The 20404-nt window shown below is 40.8% G+C and overlaps 1 long non-coding RNA gene across 7 annotated transcripts in view; it reads left to right on the forward strand.

Moving 5' to 3' along the window:
- Nucleotides 1-20404, forward strand: part of LOC117359550 — a 449501-nt gene that overhangs the window by 208760 nt on the left and 220337 nt on the right. For 5 of the 7 annotated variants that reach the window (XR_004539260.1, XR_004539258.1, XR_004539262.1 and 2 more), the window contains one exon: nucleotides 3543-3621. This is a non-coding gene — a long non-coding RNA (uncharacterized LOC117359550). Of the gene's footprint in view, nucleotides 1-3377; nucleotides 3427-3542; nucleotides 3622-20404 lie in introns of all 7 variants that reach the window. The other 2 variants (XR_004539261.1, XR_004539263.1) reach the window with 1 other exon arrangement.

A 20404-nucleotide genomic window follows, 5' to 3' on the forward strand; every position in this document is an offset into this window, starting at 1 on the left:
CTGGGACAAGAGGCAGGAGGGATCCCTGCTTTACCGGACCACTGCTGAACCACCAGGACTTAGGCAGATCTGGTAGAAGCCTACAAGGCATCAGGAAGGAGGGGGAACAGGGTACAGAACTAGAGAGGAGGGGGGCTGGGTGCAGAGCTAGGCAGGGAAAGAAAAGGCACTGCACTGGAATATTAACCTCCCCAGTTTATATTCAAGTCGACCTTTTTTTTTTGGGGGGAAAGGTTACCTCTGTTTATATTCGTGTATATATGGTAAGCATCCCAACTTAAATAGGCTAGTGTAAACTTCGGGAAAGAGGGGCAGCAGAATCAAATCTACTTGCTTGGTATAATGAGTGGGCAATATTGAAATCCCCTGATACTCAGCACTATTTAATGGACCAGCAACCACCACTGTCCTCTTAATTAGCATTTAATCAGCTATCTGTGAATATTCAGTGGCAGATAGTCAGTTATCTCTGCTGAATATTCACGGTTAATGCATGGCAGTATCACACGATATAGCAGGTTAGCGCTGATATTCAGCGCTAGGATTAGTGATTAAATTGGATTGTATAAATAGCAGTCCTGCCTTTAACCGCTAGGAACTTAACTGGTTAGTGCTGTATATCAGCTTAATTGGTTGCATTCTGGTGGCCAGAAATAAGTGGGGATTCAATGCTAATCACCGGATGTGGTGTAGGATTGAATTTCCAGGTTCAGCACCAGCAGCAGCCTTTAAGCATGCTGCCCACCGCTAGTTGAATATTAGCCTCAATAAACATATGCCTGAGCAGTAATTCTGAATTCACCAGTGACTAAAGTGTATACATGTGCAGATTTGTATGCATAGAAACTTTTTCTTAAGTGGATGTATATGTTAATAACTATATATAGAAAGCCTATTACTTATGTGCTTTGGGCCACAGATACAATATTCACATACCCCAAATGATTTTGAAAGTGAAAAAAAACCCTGCAGATTTATTAGAAAGTCACTTACAGCCAGCTTGGTGACTTAGGGGTACTGTTGTGCATCTCTGAATTCAGCTCCTGATTCCAATCATCCACTCTGTTTGTTCAGGGCTGGGGAAGTAGCTTTTAGAGCACCTGGGGGAGGAGAAAAATAGAGTTGGTCATTACACAGTTGTGACACCTAGTGGCCAAATTTAGAGCAATTGATTGTGCATATCTCCAGAAGTTGCCCTGATGCATGGCCCCCAGCCAAGGTCTGGCACTGGTATGAGTGGACTCATTGAGTTTGCAAGGATCCCCAACTGAGCTGGAAGTGTAAAGGATCAGGAGGAAACTACTAGGTCAAAAATAAAATGATGACCTCTTCCCCCCCCCCTCTTTTACTGTATTTCCCCAGTGCTAGATTATCCTATCCACTAGGACAGTGGTCGGCAAATCGCATGCGCCTCTTTAGCCACTTGTGTGCGGCTCTGCCAGTAGCCAAAATTTTCCTGCACAGAAGGGCCCCGACACAGCAACTGTTCTCACAAGCTGCCGGTGGCTGCCCCGAAGTTTTCCCTCTGCAGCAACTTCCCGTTTCTGACCGGGCAGATCGCCGCAGAGGGAAAGCTTCGGGGCATCCGCTGGCAGTTTGTGAGAACGGCTCCATCAGAGCCGGATTAAAGGATAGGGCCCAAAATGGTCAAGTGCTTTAGGGCCGTTTAGACATCTCCCTCACCTTAATTCGCAGCAGAGTCATTGCCCGGCCCCTCCTAGCGTCATTGTCCAGGGCCCTTCCCCAGCATCATCGTCCCGGGCCCTCCCCGTCGACCCTCCCAACGCGAGAAGACCGACAAAACTCCCTCCAGCACTCGTCGGCAGCCGCAGCATTCTAAACAGGCTGTTTCGCAGTTCACGGCCTGCTGGTCATTCTCTCTGCAGCGTCACTGATGACATCATCAGTGATGCAGCAGAGGCAATCACTTGCAGAAGGCCACAAACTGCAAAGCATCCTGTTTAGAGTGCTGCGGCTGCCGACGAGTGCTGGAGGGAGGTTTGACGGTCGTCTCGCGGTGGGTTGGCGGGGTTCGCATGAGAGGGAGAGCTAAATGTTCCTTTTCAGAGGGGCCCCGGCTACAGGGAGAGAAGCGGTCTGCCCTGGGTGATCCAAGGCCTGGCATCTTTAACTTCTTTGGGCAGCAACAGTGTTTACAATTAGCTGCTGTTGCTGGCTTCGAGTCTCCCTCTCTGCTGAATCCTGCTTACTTTCTGTTTCCATTAAGGCAAGACCCAACAGAGAAGAAGGCCCTAAGCTGGCAACAGCAGCAAATTGTGAATGCTGCTGCCTGAAGAAGTACATGACACCAGGCCTTGGAGCATCGCTTAGGGGCTGCACTGCTGACCGGGGACGGGGTGATAGAAGGAAGAAAGGGAGCAGAGGGGGAGAGAATTGCTGCATCCAACTGGAGAGAAAGGAAGGAATAAAAGGAGATGCCAGGGCATGGAGGGAAGAGAGGGAGGGAGGAAGAGATGCCAGGGCATGGAGGGAAGAGAGGGAGGGAGGAAGAGATGCCAGGTCATGGAGGGAAGAGAGGGAGGGAGGAAGAGATGCCAGGTCATGGAGGGAAGGGAGGAAGAGATGCCAGGTCATGGAGGGAAGAAAGGGAGGGAGGAAGAGATGGCAGGGCATGGGGGGAAGAGAGGGAGGGAGGTATGTCAAGACATAGAGGGAAGGAGGGAGGTATGCCAGACCAAGGGAAAAGGAAGGAGGATATATCAGAGCATGGATGGGGAGGGAGAGATGTCAGGGAATCGGGGAAGGGAAGGAGACAGATGCCAGACCGTGGGGTGGGAAGGAAAGGAGAAGAGAGAGATGCCAGATCATAGGGAAAGGGGTGGTGACAGAGAAAAATGGAGAGGTGGCAGTGCTGAAATGAATCATGTACAAAGGAGAGAAGGGGCACAAGATACAGTTTATGGAAGGAGCATAGAAAGAAGGAAGATGCCATATGGAATGGGGAGAAGATGGACAGTGGATGGCAGGGACAGACAGAGAGGGCAGACATGGAAGGGGCTGATGCTGCATGGAAGACAGAGAGAGGACAGATGCTCGCTAGAAAGAAGTGAGTGAAGACAAGATGACTAAAGTAGAAACGACAAAAGGTAGAAAAAGATTTTTTTTGTCAATAAATAAAATTATTATTATTATATCTGGTTTTATTTAATGTTAGTAGCTAGTTTAAACCAACTCCTAAAAACATGGTTCTTGAAAAGAAATTTGGCTCTCAAAAGAAATCTTAATTGTTGTACTGCTGATCTTTGGCTCTTTTGACTAATGAGTTTGTCTACCACTGCACTAGGACAATAACTTGCAGAAAAATCCCCTACATTTACCTTGTGCCTTGTTGACTTCTCTGTCTTCATATTTTACAGTTCAAAACAAGCTGAACATGAATCTTGTTGAGATGTTCAGTGTTTGCAGGTGAATTACATTCTTATATATGTTAAGCTAAATTCTAAAGGAATTGTATTCTAGAGAGACTACTGTATACTATAGTTTGTTTGATTTTTATTTGTTTCTGGCCTTGTTTTCTGCAGGGTAACTGGGGGAGTAGTGTTGGAGGACCTACAAAGAGCTTCTTTGACACTCTGAATGTGATTTTACAAGCAGTTTTTGGTAAGTAATGTATGTATATAAAATGAAAACGCAGGTGCCAACCTTTCCTAATTTTGACCTGATAGCTATAACGTCTGCAGTTGAATTTTTCATTGTAGATTATTCCCTGGCTTATGGCACTAGATTTTCCAGTGAGACAGTAGAGGTTAGGAGATTTTTGTAATCACTTATAAAATATAGCACTCATGGCTTCTTGTAGGGCAAAGCCAAATATCTTTCCTCTTCAGATAGTTATTAGGGATTTACAACTTTTTAAAACAACACAGAAAAACACTGCTCTTCTCAATAAGGGTTTTTAAAAAAAAAATCTCTTTTGATTTTTAATTTTCTCCACTGAAAAGGTAGAAAATGAAAGAAAAGGAAGTATGGGAGGACCGAAAAGGAAGTATGGGAGGACCAAAAAGAAAAACGAAACCTTAAACATTAAGGCCCTGATTCACTAAAGTCAGCGATCGTCTGGTTTAGCGACGATCGCTGCTAACTGACCTGATTCACAAAATGGCCCACCGCGTGTTCTCTCCGTTGATTGCCCATTTTCCGATCTGGCCTTGCAAATTTATAAAAACCCCCATGCAAAATAGCCAAGCGATTAATTCACTAACATTTGCTTGGCTATTTTGCATCGGGTTTTACGATCCTAAAACCCAACTGCTGTTGACCTGTCGGTAACTGTGTTGCCTATTTAGGATGTCTCGAAAAATAGCCTCAAAAAACATCCAACCCACATCAAAATCTTGTATAGAACAAATGGGTAAAAAGATAATTAAATAATTTTATACTACTCCAATCTAGATACTTTTTTATAAACTCTTTCCTTTCTTTATTTCTAAATTTTTATAAAATACCATTATTTACGTGTTAACACTTAAAACTTCCCTTGTAACACTTTAGAAATAAAATTTCTAAATTTAGAAATAAAATTTCTAAATTTAGAAATAGAATTTCTAAATTAAGAAATAGAATTTAGAAATAAAAGAAAGGAAAGAGTAGTAAACCTTGATGGTTCTGGGTTTATAAAAAAGTATCTAGATTGGAGTAGTATAAAATTGTTTAATTATCTTTTTACCCATTTGTTCTATACAAGGTAACTGTGCTACTGACAGGTCTGCCTGTTTTTGTTTTTCATTTTTTTTAATGGCACTGATATTTTATGTTTATTACACATGTAAAATATCTGCCAAGAAGAAAAAGCTCCCCCCCCCGACAAAACGCCCCTCTCTCCCAGAATCCAAAAAAATGGCAGGAGGGATGCCCACTCCCTCCTGCCACCAGACGTTGCAACCAACAACCCCCCTCCTGCGTGAATATGGCAGGAAGGATGCCTACTCCCTCCTACCACCAACCGCTGTTCCCGACGATCTGGCCCCCCCCATGCAAATATGGCAGAAGAGATACCCACTCCCTCCTGCCGTTGGGTCGGACAACACCCTCCCCCCCCCCACCACGTAACTTTAAGTCTGGGGCAGGAGTGATGCTCAGTCCCTCCTGTTCCTCCGCCATCAGCAATGTGGGCCTTAGGCCAATCAGGGACTTCCTTAGGGTCCTCCTTAAGAAGTCCCTGATTGGCTGATGGCGGCCGGCAGAGGAGCAGGAGGGACTGAGCACCCCTCCTGCTTCTGACTTAAAAGTATGGGGGGGGTGACCTGATGGCAGGAGGGAGTGGGCATCTCTCCTGCCATATTCGTACGGGCGGTTGGGGTGGATTGTCGGGGCAGTGTCTGGTGGCAGGAGGGAGTGAGCAACCCTCCTGCCATTTTTTAGGGTTCGGGGAGGGGGCACTTTGTTGAGCGGGGGGGCTTTTTTTTAAATAGGGCAGATATTTTGCGTGTGTAATACATGCAAAATATCTGTGCCATTAAAAAAAAAATGGAAAATAAACCCCCGGCAGAAGCCCTGACAGCAGTGACAGGAGGCTGTTTCTCCTGTCACTATTGTCAGGGCTCTGCACTGACTCAATTGCTCACTGAGCGATTGAGTTGGTGAGTTTGCATGCAAATCATTTGCATGCAAACTTGATAGTGAATCAGTCGCTGTTTGAAAATCGGCCAAGAGTAATTGAGTCGCTATCTTTAGTGAATCTGGGCCAAAGTTTGTTATAATAAAAAGAAAAGATGAAAATAAGCTGCTAAGCCTACGTAATACAAATCCCCCAAAACAGTAGGAGTTCGGAAGAAAGACTCAATGTGGTGCTGTGTTTTGGCATAACCACCTGCATCAGGAGTTATAACAATCTGAATGATTCTAAACACAAGTTCTTGGAGGTTAAATAATCCTCAAAAGAAAAATATCAGAATAAATGCATTCTTTCTTAAACACTCCAAAGAAATTTAGTAGGCCACTGTGGGCGTGGCCTAAAGCGCTTCTGTAGGAGTGATTCACATGATAGGTAGGCACTGGAAATTTAGGTCGGGCCTTTCTGAAGATAGCTTTAGATTCAGCAGTACTACTTTTGTAACCCATTCTGGGCTCCTTTGGGAGGACGGGCTAAATAATTGAATAAAAAAAAAAAAATACTAACTATTTGCAAGACACATTCTTTGCCTTCCTTACTTTAAAATGACACCTAACCAATTTAGTCTCTGTTTTCCCTGTCTTTTATGTTTAACTTGGAAACAGTTCTGAACATTTTCATCGCTAAAATCTGCTTTGTGAGTGGTAAAAAGTAATCGTACAATATGACTTTAACTTACCTATATTTTTTGGCCAACCCTTGCATTTTTAATATATATTTGTTTACAGTCTGTCAGAGGTTCAAGTTCTAGGAGGAAGACTATTTGACCAGTCATGATTTTGAACTTACATCCCAAAACAGTATGGTATTTGTGGTCCTTGATTCTACTCATTGAAATCAGTGTACTAGATGGGGTTGTTAGAAATACAGGACTGGCTAAAATTCTTGTTCTGGAACTAGGTAACTTGACAACTCTTTTCTATCCTTTAGTGAATTTATTTATTTTGGTATTTAGATACCACTTGCAGCCTAAGTGGTTTTACATTTAGGTACTCAAGAATTTTCCCTATCTGTCCTGGCGAGCTCATAATCTATCTAATGTACCTGGAGCAGTGAAGGATTAAGTGACTTGTCCAGAACCATAGGGTGCAGCACAGGGTTTGAACCCACAACTTCAGGATGCCAACTTCAGGATGTAGCTCTAACCACTGCGCCACTCCTTTCCTAAAATGATTAATTGTGCCCTCTCCAGTTTTAAATGAACGGGAAGTGCAATAAGACATTATTAAAGTGCACCTGCATGAGGAGGAAACGAGAAATGTGAGAAGCTTTGCAATGTCTGTGGTTAGCCCCTCCACCATTTTGTGGCCTTGGTGAAGCTACAAAATGGTGGCCAGTGAATTTTTATTCTACAGAAGCTCTAGGCAACCTTTTTATGAATGGAAGGGAGTGTGGTCCAAATAAATTGTACTCTTGTCCATAAGCAATTAGGTACTTAACTAAATCCTGACCACACAGATGAGTTAGGACATACTTGTATTCCCCACCCTGCTTCTCTCACCACCATCAAATTTGTTGGCAAGTATGCGCAGTACCTTTCTTCTTAATTCTAGGTCAGTGTTCATCCATATCTGGTGTTGAGAATCACAATCTAAACGAGAAGTAGATTTTTTTTTAATTTAAGTTATTTTAACTGTTTCTTAAACAGTATATATGGAATTAAATGCTCTTTAACAAATATAGCAAATAAAATCAATGAAAAACAGTGGGTCTTTGTCAGTTACAGTAGAATGGAGAAGTTCATTTCATTTTCCACGTGAGTCTTTCTTTCTTCAGTGTCCTTTCGCTACTGGATCGTTACTTGAATGGAAGTGCACACTGTTTCCCATGGTTGTAATCTCATCATTCCCCCCCTCTACCCCAAGTCCAGAATCGGGTTTATAAAGGAAAACAGAATTTTTCAAAAAAACACTCCTGAATGACATTTTGAAATATGGCCATATTTTAGCAGTGACAGGCTTGGCTATAACATTTGTGCTTTGCAAAGTCATCGTGGCCCCGGTGCACAGCTCAGAGCCGGAAAGCAAACAGCTGCTGAAGCCTGATTTGAGTTAAAATAGTGTCAGTGTTTAGTCTGGTGCACTGCTTCAGGAGAGATTGGCAGCTGGGTGAAACAAAGTCGTTCTGTTGGCTCCTTTCCCAGTAAGCTTCAGCTAGCATTTCACCACTAGTCCAGCCTAGGCCCCTTTTTCTCAGGGAGAATCGAACATCTGACCGCACCCACCCTACTTTTTATTTTCTCCAAAATGCTTAGGTCCCCCCCTATCTCAGTTCTCTTTAAGATGAATTTCATATTGTGTAACCTCGACTGCTAATTGTGCAGTAGGAATGTTTGTTGTTTTAACTTGGCAACTGAGGGATCCCGTTCTCAGTGTGTTATGAACAAGCAGTCTGTTACAGTGTGGATTTGTAGAAAGGGCCTTCGTAGTCTACAAAAGAATGCCTTTCGACTTAGGAAACTTTTCGATCCACTTAAAAGCCAGGCATGCACTTTAGGTAAGGCACTGCAGCATATCTACATTTATCAGAGAGTTGTACAGCAAATTCTTATTAATCTAACTGCTTAAATGTAAATAAGCATGACTTTCTGATGTCTGGAGACTCTATTTGTAGTTTGAACAATGGTGTAATAATCTTTCTGGTATCCATTCTAATTGACAGATTAATTAAATGCAATTTCAGTTGACATATTAAGATCTGTTTAGTTTTTGGTTTTCCTAAAAGAGAATAGTTTTTGGTTATTCTAAAAGAGAATAGTCAATGAGTTGCCTGACTCGAGAGTTTTTCATTTTCATCTTTTGATTCAGTGCTGTGGGTAACGGGCATTGACAGTCTTGAGGATGGCTATGAATTGGTAATGAAGATTTTTTTTTGGGGGGGGGGGGGGGGGGTGTTCATATGATTTGGGCAGTTTGCCCAAATCAGCTTGCCAGTGGCAAAGGTTGTTTGCAAAATCCAGGAACATATCTATGGGCTGCCAGAGCAATTTTATATAGTCCAAAAATATGATGCATTTTTCTTCGGACAAGAAAAATTACCCTCTCATCTGCTACTTAAAAAGTAGATGCTTACATACCACCTTGAAAATACTCTGCAATGGGTGTTTTACATAAAACTCCATCACCTGCTTCATACTTAGTCTGTGTAAGTAAGAGAAGCTTTTTTTTTTTTTTTTTAAGAAGCTCCTGTATTTTCACTTCTTAATATAAAGTTTTAAACATGTCCAGTTTGTAAAATGTGTGGCATTTCAAAGAAGGTTTACAGACTTAATCTAAGGGTTTGAATTTTTCATGAACTGCAAAAAAAGGGAGGCATTAGAGAGTTTATTTTCCAACCACTGCACTAAGATTTTAACACTTGAAAGTATGATCAGCCCTAAAATATAAAAGAAATGAAAGGTTTCCTCACACACACATTCTTGAGAAACGAGAAGCCAATTTTGTTTTCTGTAAGCAGCTGTAACTAATTAAATTGTGTAAGCTATGAAAACCATTTAGCTGTATGATATTTAAATTTATTGGTCAAGGGGACCTTCTAACATATCAACCATCAGCATAATGGTTTTGTTGTGGTTCATGAATAGTCAAATAAAAAGTCATAAAGTTAACATATTAATGTTAACAGGTTCTAACTCATAAAAATCCTGTGCTCGGCATAAAATCTTTATTAGAAATAAGAAGGCTTTAACCTGCCCACCTTTGAAATGGAATACTTTTGTTACACTGACCATACCTCAAGAGAATCTATTTTCATTTTGCATTTTATTCTACGTTGAATCGTTATATAGCTTATTTTAAGGTCATACTTGTGAATACCAGTATGACATAGGTGGCCTTTGGTTCACTACTTCAAGTGTGCTATCCAGATGGGGAAGCACAATATAAACGTGTATAAATAAATACAGGGTATGTCACCTTTCTTGCTCCTCTGTAAATCTATGGGCTGAAACCTTCTTGTACTTGGAATTTCAGTGCTTTAGCACAGATTTGATAACATGGAGTAAAGTTGGTGGGGAAGGGACGAAGAATCATAGATGAAATCTAGCAATCTTCTTGAGTTTCCTGGCTTTGAAATGCATTTTTAATTATGCCACACCAATTAATGCTTATTCAGAATGTTATCGATGTATATTGAACCACAAAATTCTGGTTTTCATTATGTGAATGTTGCGAATGCAGGGATAAAATTGGTCAGCATTAAGAACACAGTCTGAGTGCTATATTTGGCATTCTTACTAAGGCAGAAAGTGGTGGGACAAGCAAAGCTAGCAAGGTTCAGTTTTCTGTTTGAGAAGTATATTATAACAGTAGAAGAAAATCAGCAATGGGGTAATTTTATAATGTTGTCAAAGTTGGAAACGGATGCCTATTGTATAAAAACAAAAACAAAATATGGTCAATCGTGTCCAGGCAACTGCTGATGATTCACCAGAGATTTCATGTTGTGATGGTTTTTCAATTAATTTTATGCTGGATGATGGTTTTGAAATAGAAATAAATTATTTGAATATTTGATTGCTACTCACTTGGGACCTATGATTATATTAGAGGAACATCCCCTCCCCCCCATTTGAATGATGTGAAGTTGTTATATTTGATGGTCCATATACATCTTATAAGATTTATTTCTTATTTATTGATCTTTATTTTCTTTTGTTAAATCAATAACAATATAACAGAGTATCAGAATACAAACAAAAAAGTTAATATAGGAGAAAAATTAGTAGTACTGATCCAGTCCACATTATTGGGGCTGTCTTGCACCTTTGCAACAAGAAATAGTAATAATAAAAAAGAAAAAAATACTGTCACAGTCCTAAATTCATGATTCACCTTTATCTTCATCCTCAACATTAGTCTTCTCAAGTAAAGGTTTATCTTAAAAAAAAATTTCTAATTGAGATGGATCTGCAAATATAAATCTATCTGTTCCATAAGATATTAAGCATTTATATGGAAATTTAAGGAAGAATGAAGTTCCCACAGCAAGAACTTTAGGCTTGAGCTGTAAAAACTGTTTCCTCCGAAATTGAATCTATCTGGCAAAATCAGGAAAAACTCTCAACTGCTGACCATAAAACAAGGACTGCTTTTTAAGAAAATATAATTTCAAAATCTCTTGCTTTTCTAACTCTGTCTTGAACGTAACCATCAAAGTTGCCCGTCGCATCTTATAAGATATAGCATTGAGTATTCTTGTGTTTTTTGATTGCTGGTATTTTATATAAAGGCAACATAGACACTTATAAGCCTTTATAAAACAAGCATCCAGAACCAGCCCCAGTAGCTCGCAAATTCTCACATACAACATGCTCTAACAATGCTCTAAAATACACAGGTACATATACAGTATTCTGTGTATTTTACTATATAAACAACGTGCATACATCACAATTCCATCCAAGTTCATTTCAAACTACACCTCCAGGAATATCGTCACCTGGGGTAGTTAAACATGTGTGATTTTTCTACACATGCTTTTATGAGTGTATACAGTTGTGCAATGTATAAAAGCCATTTTTCTACAAGTAAAATAAGTGAAAAACTTCATCAAATTACCTCTTAGTGGGCAAATCTATATGAATTGCCAAAACTTTGGTGCCCAGTTTATGCAGGCTGTAAGCCTATTGTACAACACACAAAATTTCCATTATAGAATACTAGCGTAAGCATTAACAAACCTACATTTAGATGTGCCCAATTATGGCAGCTCTATGGAAAGTGTAAAAGCTTCAGGACTAAATATGCCACTTAAATGCATAACATAATATTTTGTAAGTTACCTTCTTAAATATGGGGCCCACTCATGCACCTCCCTCTGTGCACATCACTTTGTCATGCGCTGTACAAGTTGCATAACTACTTTATATGATAACTTAGCACACAACTCGCACTTGTGTGTAGAGCTGAGGATTCGGAGACAAATTTGGGTACCTGGAGTCGGAGTCGATAAAAATGTACCAACTCTGGATAAATTTAAATTATTTTTTAAAAATACAGCAAGTTCAAATGTCTCATTTCACAAACAATAGTCATAATTAACACATTGTTTGCAGACATTTTTTGCTGATCTATGCCAAAAAGCGGGCAAAATTTTAAAATGGTGCACGGAAAATTGTGTTTCGTTTAAAATAGCTGTAACTTTGAACCATTGCTTATTTTTGAATAAAACTTTCAGTTTCTTTTCTTATATTGATTTCTTTATTATAATTTGAACACATTTTAAAATTATTTTGTTATAAACAATTACAACATTCAAGGTTAATTTCAAAATTTTTAAAAACTACTCTTTTATACTGAAGAAATTTAAGAAAAGACAACTGAATTTACCACTATTTTATTTATGATTTTGAACTCCCTTCCGATCCTAATTCCACGAATCATCAGGTATCTCTTCACCGCCTAATGTCTAACAATAGATAATGCATAATTTTGAATTTGACGAATAGCTGTGTTTACACTTTATTGCACCCCAGCGCTAATTTGTAGAAACTGAGTTTTGTTGGCTCCTGCTCTCTAGTGATAGTATGCAAAAAACGTGTTTACTCGTTTCCCGCCAACAATGTGTTAAGTACTTCTCTGATATAAGAATTAAGCCCAGTGCGTAGTTGTATTTCTACTAGTGTGAAGTTCGGAGTCATAAGAACATAAGAATTGCTGCTGCTGGGTCAGACCGGTGGTCCATCATGCCCAGCAGTCCGCTCACGTGGCGGCCCTTAGGTAAAAGACCAGTGCCTTATTTGAGTCTAGCCTTGTCTGCGTACGTTCTGGTTCAGCAGAAAATGAGGAGTCGGAGTCGAAGGATTTATCTACCAACTCCACAGCCCTGCTTGTGTGCATAACTGCAACAGTTTCATGTATAAGTGCTAGTATTCTATGATCGTAGCTTGCAAATGGCCCTTACATTTAGACGCTAAGGCCCTTATTCTATAAATGTCACCTTAACTTAGGCGGCCTACTGGCGCCTAAGCTAAGAGGAAATCACAATTTGAGTTCTTTTTAAAGAGATTTCAAGGTGCCTACTGACGCCTAAAAAAAACTGTGCCGGAATTGTGTCTCCGGAGGTGCCTACAAGCGCCTAACACCTCCTCTGTAGGTGTGGCTCATGCTGGATGTGGTGTTGGGCGTGTTTTAAGTCAAAGGTAGACGCCAGAAATGTAGCCCTTGAAAACCCTGGCCTACATATCTGGTGCCTGCCTTTGCCAGAAGTGCGATTCTCTAAATCGTGCTGTCGTGTGATTGACACGCAATCGGCAGCCGCCAACAATGGCACCATTTAGAGAATATGGGCCTAAATTTATAGACATAGGTGTTTGTTATCTGAAACATACTAATTTGTTTTGATTTCTTATTCTTGAAAGAGGTGGTATTCATTCCCTTTTTATTCTAATGTCTAGCAACAAATAAACCCTTTACTTGATAAGAAATAGATGGAAGGTATCTTTTCAGTACTGGAAATCAGTCCCTTGTGCAGTTTTATAGTCAGCATTTATAATTCCATATCTTCCAACTTGAAAATGTATATTTCCACCTTTTGGAGGCTAAACAAGTTCAAAGTGGATCACATCATAAATGTTAACTCATCACAGTGGTGAAGGTTTTTCATTTGAAGAGTGGTATTTTTGTTTCGTGAAGAAACTCAAATTTGTTTGTAGTGTCTACACACCGGCTCTTGGATAGGAAGTCAAGGCTCATTTACACTACTATCAAAGTTCTCTGTAAAGTTACTTTATTGCAAATGACAGAAAATTCTGCTTACCATAGTGTTCTCTGATAAAGTTTAATGATGTTACATATTCAGTAAGAGAATTAAAGATTCATTCATGTTCTCATCTCTCAATGGAGCACTGAAATGATTATTTTTATGCAAGGCATATAGCATGTTCAGCAAAGAATTTCTTATGGTTCATATTCCTTGGGATTCTGAAAATGCCAAATACAGATATAATTTTTTCCCCTTGTGTTTAGCCTCCTTAGAAACTGTGGCTGACACTAAAAACTGATGTTAATTGCTATTCTGAAATATTTTTATTTGTAAATTGTAATGTGAATGGCTTGAGCAATGTTAGCACACTGCATTATAAACTCTGCAACATCCAATTTGGTTTTATGAAATATTGAATAAATGATTGTGCATTCCAACTTGATAATTTCAAATTAATTTTAAAAAACCTAATTATATGTGGGATTAACATTTTATACAATAATGCATGCCTGCCTATTTAAGAATACAATCTCAAAAGTTTAAACAGGGAGGTTTGTAAATAGAATTCCTATGTGAATTTTCAGCTGCCTAAAAATGAGCTTACCTGCACAATGTGTATACTTTTAGTCACACTACAAAAAGTGTTATAGGGTAGGGATGGGGATGCAACTTGGACAGGATAGAAAATTGCACATACATGTTTTAATGTTTCTGAAAATACAAGGGTGTCCACATCCCCAAGGAGTGCTGAAAGAGTTCAAGTGGGGTGCAGAGAAGGGTCTTGAAATGTCGTATGTATCATTTGTAATGTATCAACAAGATTATATACAATTTAAGTAGTATTAAGTTGAGTGTCGCTGTGCACTGCTGTAATTTTAGTGACGTGTTGGAAGTTAGCATCATTAGAAGCTAACTGACATATATAACAGTCAGTAGTTGTTAGTGAATACATGGTTTAGGAAGAGGGTACAAGGGTTTTATTGATCAGTAAAAGGGGTGCATGCAGGGCCGGATTAAAGGTTAGACCCAGTAGGCATGTGCCTCGGGCCCGAAAACGTCAGGTGGCCCTGCCACTGGTATGGTGCTTTGACCAGGGCCATTATTAGGAGATGGCAAACAGGGCAGCTCCAGGGGGCCCCACAGTCCAGGCATTTCTTCCCCTAGTTGGCCCATCTCCCTCCTCCTCACCTTCATGGTTGCCTTTCCATTTCAAACTCAAATGTTTTCTTTTTCAGACAGGCCCAGTGTCGGCAACTGTTGTAAGCGGCTGCTCAACCCAAAGCTTGCCGTTTGCAAGAGAAACAGTTGATGCTGGGGCGCATCTGAAAAAGAAAATGTTTTGATTTTGAAAAGGAAATGCGATCACGAAGGTGAGGGGAAGGGAGGGAGATAGGCCAACAGGGGGAAGAGGTTAAGTGGTGCTTGAGGTTTGTCTTGTGCCATCAGGAGCAAAGCATCAGCAGCGGTGGGGAGGTGAGGTGGCTGGATAACTCGATGGAATTGGGCTGGAGAGAGAGAGAAGGGGGCCAGATATTTGATGGAATTGGGTTGGAGGGAGGGAGAGAGAAGGGGCAGATGATAGAAGTGGGGTAAAAGGAGAGAGAGAAGAGGACAGACATTAGATGTCAGTTGGGAGGGGAGAGAGGGGGGAAGCAAATTCTGAATGGAATTGGAGAAAGAGAACACAGACTGGTTGGAAGGAGGGGATAAAGAAAAAGGGCATATGATGGATTGGGGGAAGAGAATGGAGTTAGTGAGATACTGGAGGGAGTGAAGGAAAGGGGTGGCAAGCTGTGGGTAGACACAGTGAAAAGAGGAAAATGGAGGACTGGATAGTAAGAATTTAATTTAGACAGAGGCAGAAAATAGAGAAGGAAGACCAGGGAAGATAAGGAAAGGGAAGAGAGATGCCAGAGCATGGGGGAAGGGGGAAGGAGACAGAGATATCAAATCTGAGTGGAGGAAATGAGAAGGAGAGAGATGCCAGCCCAATTTTTTTTTTTTTTTTGGGGGGGGGGGCAGGAGGAGAGATGGAATGGGGAGGCAGACAGTTTCTGGAATGGGCAGACTGGATGGAAAGAAGAGAATGATAAGAACATGAGGAAAGCAGAAACTAGATGACAAAGGTAGAAAAAAAAATCTATTTTATTTTTTTGCATTAGGATAAAATAGTATTGTAGCTGTGTTGATAAATGTTTATAAATAGAAAATGGAAATAAGGTTATCCTTTATTGGACTAATTTTAATACATTTTTGACTAACTTCCAGAGACAAAATTCTCCTTCCTCAGGTCAGGATAGGATACTGTAACAACAGTATACTTTACTGAACTGAGGAAAGATTTTTTGACCTCTGTAAGCTAATTAAAAATATATTAGTCCAGTAAAATGGTATTACCTTTTCCATTTTTTGTTTTATTTTTATTTGTTAATTTGTAAAATGATTTGTTATTTCTCTTTTTTCAAATTTACATCTGCTATCTTTATATTTTGTACACTATTAAGGGACATGCACCATTGTTTCTGTGGTATTGCATTGTATTCAGAGCCTGGCTTCTTCATGGTTCAGTTTTTGTATACATATTTCTATTTTTAACACACACACACATACACACCGTGCTCTGCACTACTCCTATAGTCATGGAGTTCCTATGAGCTTCAGAGCAGTGCAGAACATTGTGTGCCAGCCAATGCTAAAAACTTCTTCCATGCTTTCGTAAAAAAAAAAAAAAAAGGGGGGGGGTAGTTTGTGATTACTTATTCCATACCGGGCAAGGATGTTTCTGTGTGTATGAAAGACATGGCTTTCTGTTAGCATTGACCAGCCTTATTTGGCGTAACACATCGGGCATGGTTCTTGGGAGCACCTTGAATAAACCTTATTGTCTGCCGAGCTTCTTTTGTTCCAAGTTAGATTCTTTGATGGACCACTTACTTGCCTTGTTTTGTTACAAGTTAACATACATGGAATGGAACGTACTAGAGGAGTTACAGTTTTGGTTGTTTTGACATACGTATATATTTATATGGGTTACAGTTGGATAACATAGAGTGAGGCAGTTGAGAAGAGTTGCAGACTTGGTTATTAATATATACTTACGTTTATGTTTCGGATATTATTACTGCTTTACAATGCATATGAACAATGTGAAAAATTCTAGTTGTTGACCAGAATGAGTTTGACAAGTAGGCGGTGTGGGGTGGGGGAGGAGGGGGGAGAGCAGGGGACACAGTGTACTTGTGTGCTTAGGGGCCCTCAATGAATTAATCCTGCCCTGGGTGCAGGACCCAAAAGAGGTTTAGAATCCCTGAGCTAATTGAAGTGGTATGGGTATAGTCTCTTTTTGCCACGGTTTTGGTTGATGATTGACTGATGGCAACTGTTGTAAAATTTGCTAGCCGTCAGTGTGATTCAGATCCTCATCCTCCTTGATTGTTTGAGTCAATCCCTATGAAGCTGTGTGTCTGGCTTACCAAGCTAGTTAATGATGCTTAATGAGGAAGGTTATTATCAAACTGATCTGAAGTATGTAACTCTTTGTCTGTCATTAGAGAATGTGGGGGTGATCCTGCTGGCTCTGAGAACTATAGGCCAATTGCTAATTTGCCTTTTCTGGCCAAGATAATAGAATCAATTGTGATGAACCTTTTTTAATTAAGCTTAAATTTTGAAAATGTATTCACGTAGCAGACACATGTACTTCACACAATAATTTGAGATGACTTAAAAGAGGTAATCATATAATAGGGCACTCTACAGTAGCTCCTGGTTTCAGCCTGTTTCAAATTCAAGCTCCTTGTTTTCATGCTCAAAGGCCACATCCCAAATGTTCCTGCATACATCAACAATCTACTCATCCCCTGCAACCCAGCACATACCCTCTGCTTCTCCAACAACCAACTCCTCTCTCTTCCTTTTCATACCACTCTCGGACTCATTTGAAACTGCGTTTAGTTACATGGGTCCTAAACTTTGGAACTCGCTCCCACCACTCCTCAGATCACAAACCTCCCTCCGGACGTTTAAAACCTTGTTTAAAACTTATCCTTTCTCAGAATCATTTACGACCTCTCCAGTCTAATCCCTCTCCCCATCCATTCCCCTTTGCTAGTTTAACATCCCCAGCAATGCTCTTTTATACCCCTCATTTCAGACTCCTCTGGGTTTGTTTGTTTTTAAATTTCCTGCATTTATTCCATTTTATCATTTTGTAAACCACATAGTAACCCTTACAAATATCCTTATGATATATTGAGCATTCTGAATAATAATAAAACACATAGGTGCTTATGTTGCATTTATTTTATAAAATTGCCTTTATAAAATTACATCAGGGAAAGCAGGCACTCGCGTTTACCCTTGCTCAGAGCCAGATGATACTTTGGGCTTGTATGTTCTAGTAAAAATAGGCTCGTGTGCATGTGTTTTATAAGTTAGAATAGGCGCGGCCGCTACACTTATCGTGGCAAGGGATCTCCCTGCCGCGATAGGTATAGCAGTTGCCTGCCTGGCTTCCCCCCACCCTTCTGATGATCGCCGGCAGGAGGGTGCTCAACCCCTCTTGTCGAAAGATGCCCCCATATTGCCGGCAGGAGGGTGCCCAACCCTTCCTGCATGAAGGCCGCCCACCTGCACAATCACTGGCAGGAGGGGTTGGGCACCCTCCTGCCGGTGATCATCTGGGGGTACACAGGCGGTCGCTATACCTATCGCGGCAGGGAGATCCCTCGCCGCGATAAGTGTAGCGGCCGCGTCTATTCTAACCTGGTTCTGTAACCGTTGTTTGTAACATGGATGTCGGTTACAGAATCTGGGTTAGTGTAGGCCCGATTCTATATAGGATGCCCTCCCCAGCGTCCTATACAGAATCCGGGCCTCAGTGCTTACTGACTCTCCGTCTACTCTGCTGTTTTTTCCTCTCTTTGGCTTCTATGGAAGATTTTTTTTTACCTCTGTTATTTGTTTTCATGTTTTATAAGTTTCCATCTCTGGAAATGGCTGTGTATACAGTATTAAAAGTAGGCACCAGGGGTCTGTGCGTCTATTTTTTATACATATGCAGTATACCAAGACCAATTTTATGCAAGCTCACTTGAACATGTTGTAGAGGAGTAGCCTAGCTGTTAGAGCTAAGCTGCTTTAAACACCCAAGACCCAACACACAAGGCAAGTAAACAAAATGAAAACAGAAAAATGCCCCCACCTTTTATAACCCAACCAGATTTTCCGCAGCCCAATTCCCACCGCCTATACACCTCCATCACCCATCACAAAACCAAAATTCTTCACATAGTAGAGCTTTCTGCCTGTTTGCTCCCCAATCAACACTCAGCACAACTAACCAATCCCAGCACAAACATCCCTGTAGTAACAGTCTTCCTCCTTCAAATTCTCACTATCTTAACCCTTTATTTACCCTTCCTTTCCATCTCCCCTCTTCTTCCATCCTGGTGCCAATCCCCTCACCACCCCAATACCAAATTACCCTTGTCCCATTCAATGGCTCAATAATGCTGTTACTCCCCCTGCAAAGACAGTGGCCCATCTGTATTGGGACAATCTCTTTACTACAACACACACACATAGGTGTGGATGGGCGAAGCATCTTCTTGTCCAGTTTATCTGTCTTGACTAGATTGTAAGCTCTTTTGAGAAGGGACTGTCTCTTCTGTGTTTTATTCTACAGTTATATGGATGTCTACTATTTCTCCAAAAATAAGACCTACTCTGAAAATAAGCCCTAGCATGATTTTTGGGGTAGGTCTTAATATAAGCCCTATCCACGAAAATAAGCCCTAGTTGCCAGTGGCAGCAGCAGCAATCCCCCCATGGCCCTTCCATCTCTCCCTCCCATCCGAAGCCCAACCACGAGACCAAAATACAGTACCTTATAACAAATCGCATCGTTGGCAGCTTAGGCCCCATCGCGGCTTTCTTACGCCCGGGCATTCCTCTGCTGCGTTGCTGATGACGGCACACTGGTTAAAGCTACAGCTTCAGCACCCTGGGGTTGTGGGTTCAAACCCACGCTGCTCCTTGTGACCCTGGGCAAGTCACTTAATCCCCCCATTGCCCCCAGGTACATTAGATAGATTGTGAGCCTGCCGAGACAGACAGTGAAAAATGCTTGAGTACCTGAATAAACGCATGTAAACCGTTCTGAGCTCTCCTGGGAGAATGGTATAGAAAATTGATTAAATAAATAAAAAGAGGTTAATAAATCACAATAAATAAATAATGTTAACATGGTGACATTAGTAACTGTAGCTGAATATGTGTGAGTTACACTTTATCTAAAACTGTTGCTTGTAAACATATGCCAATTCACATGTAATTGTATGCCTTTTATATGTGTGAAAGATGCCTAAGGTTTCTATAATTTACTCCTATATTTTCCTTCATTATGAAAAATGTGTGTGATATCTCTCTAAGAAGCTATCCCGTGTTTTAGGGGTGTGAACTTCCATTTCAGGATGAATAAAGAACATCTCTAATTAGAAAATGAATGGTATAAAATGAAGAACTAAGGCCGTTACTGGGCAGACTTGCATGGTCTGTGTCCCGTATATGGCAAACTCTCCCGACATTCAGACTGCAGAAAATAGCCATCTGTCTCCCACTGTCTACGGTGATCCTAGATATTCAATACTGCAGCCATATCCGGCCACCGGCACTGAATATCTGGATCAAAATTCACCAATGAAGATTTAGCTGGCCAGCTAAGGTAAAATGGCAAAAGATAGACCTGCCTTAAAAGCAGATCTATCTAACCACTAGCCTTAGCCAATGTTTACTATCGGTGGTGACCAGCTATCTCATAGCAACATAGCTGGTCACCTGCAACATAGCTGGTCACCTGCCAATCCGGAGAGCAGGATATTCAGTGGAAGATAGCTGGCTATCTCCTGCTGAATACTGACAGATAGCTGGCTGGGAACCATTCCTAGCCAGCTAAATACTGCTGAATATTGGACCCAAAGTGATTAGGATAAATAGAAGGATGGCTAAGATGAAGTCAATTTTTTCAGCATTATATCTGCTTAATTTCTCTTCTCCTCCCTGTTTCTT

Source organism: Geotrypetes seraphini, chromosome 4 (genome assembly GCF_902459505.1).
Source record: "Geotrypetes seraphini chromosome 4, aGeoSer1.1, whole genome shotgun sequence".
NCBI lineage: Eukaryota > Metazoa > Chordata > Amphibia > Gymnophiona > Dermophiidae > Geotrypetes > Geotrypetes seraphini.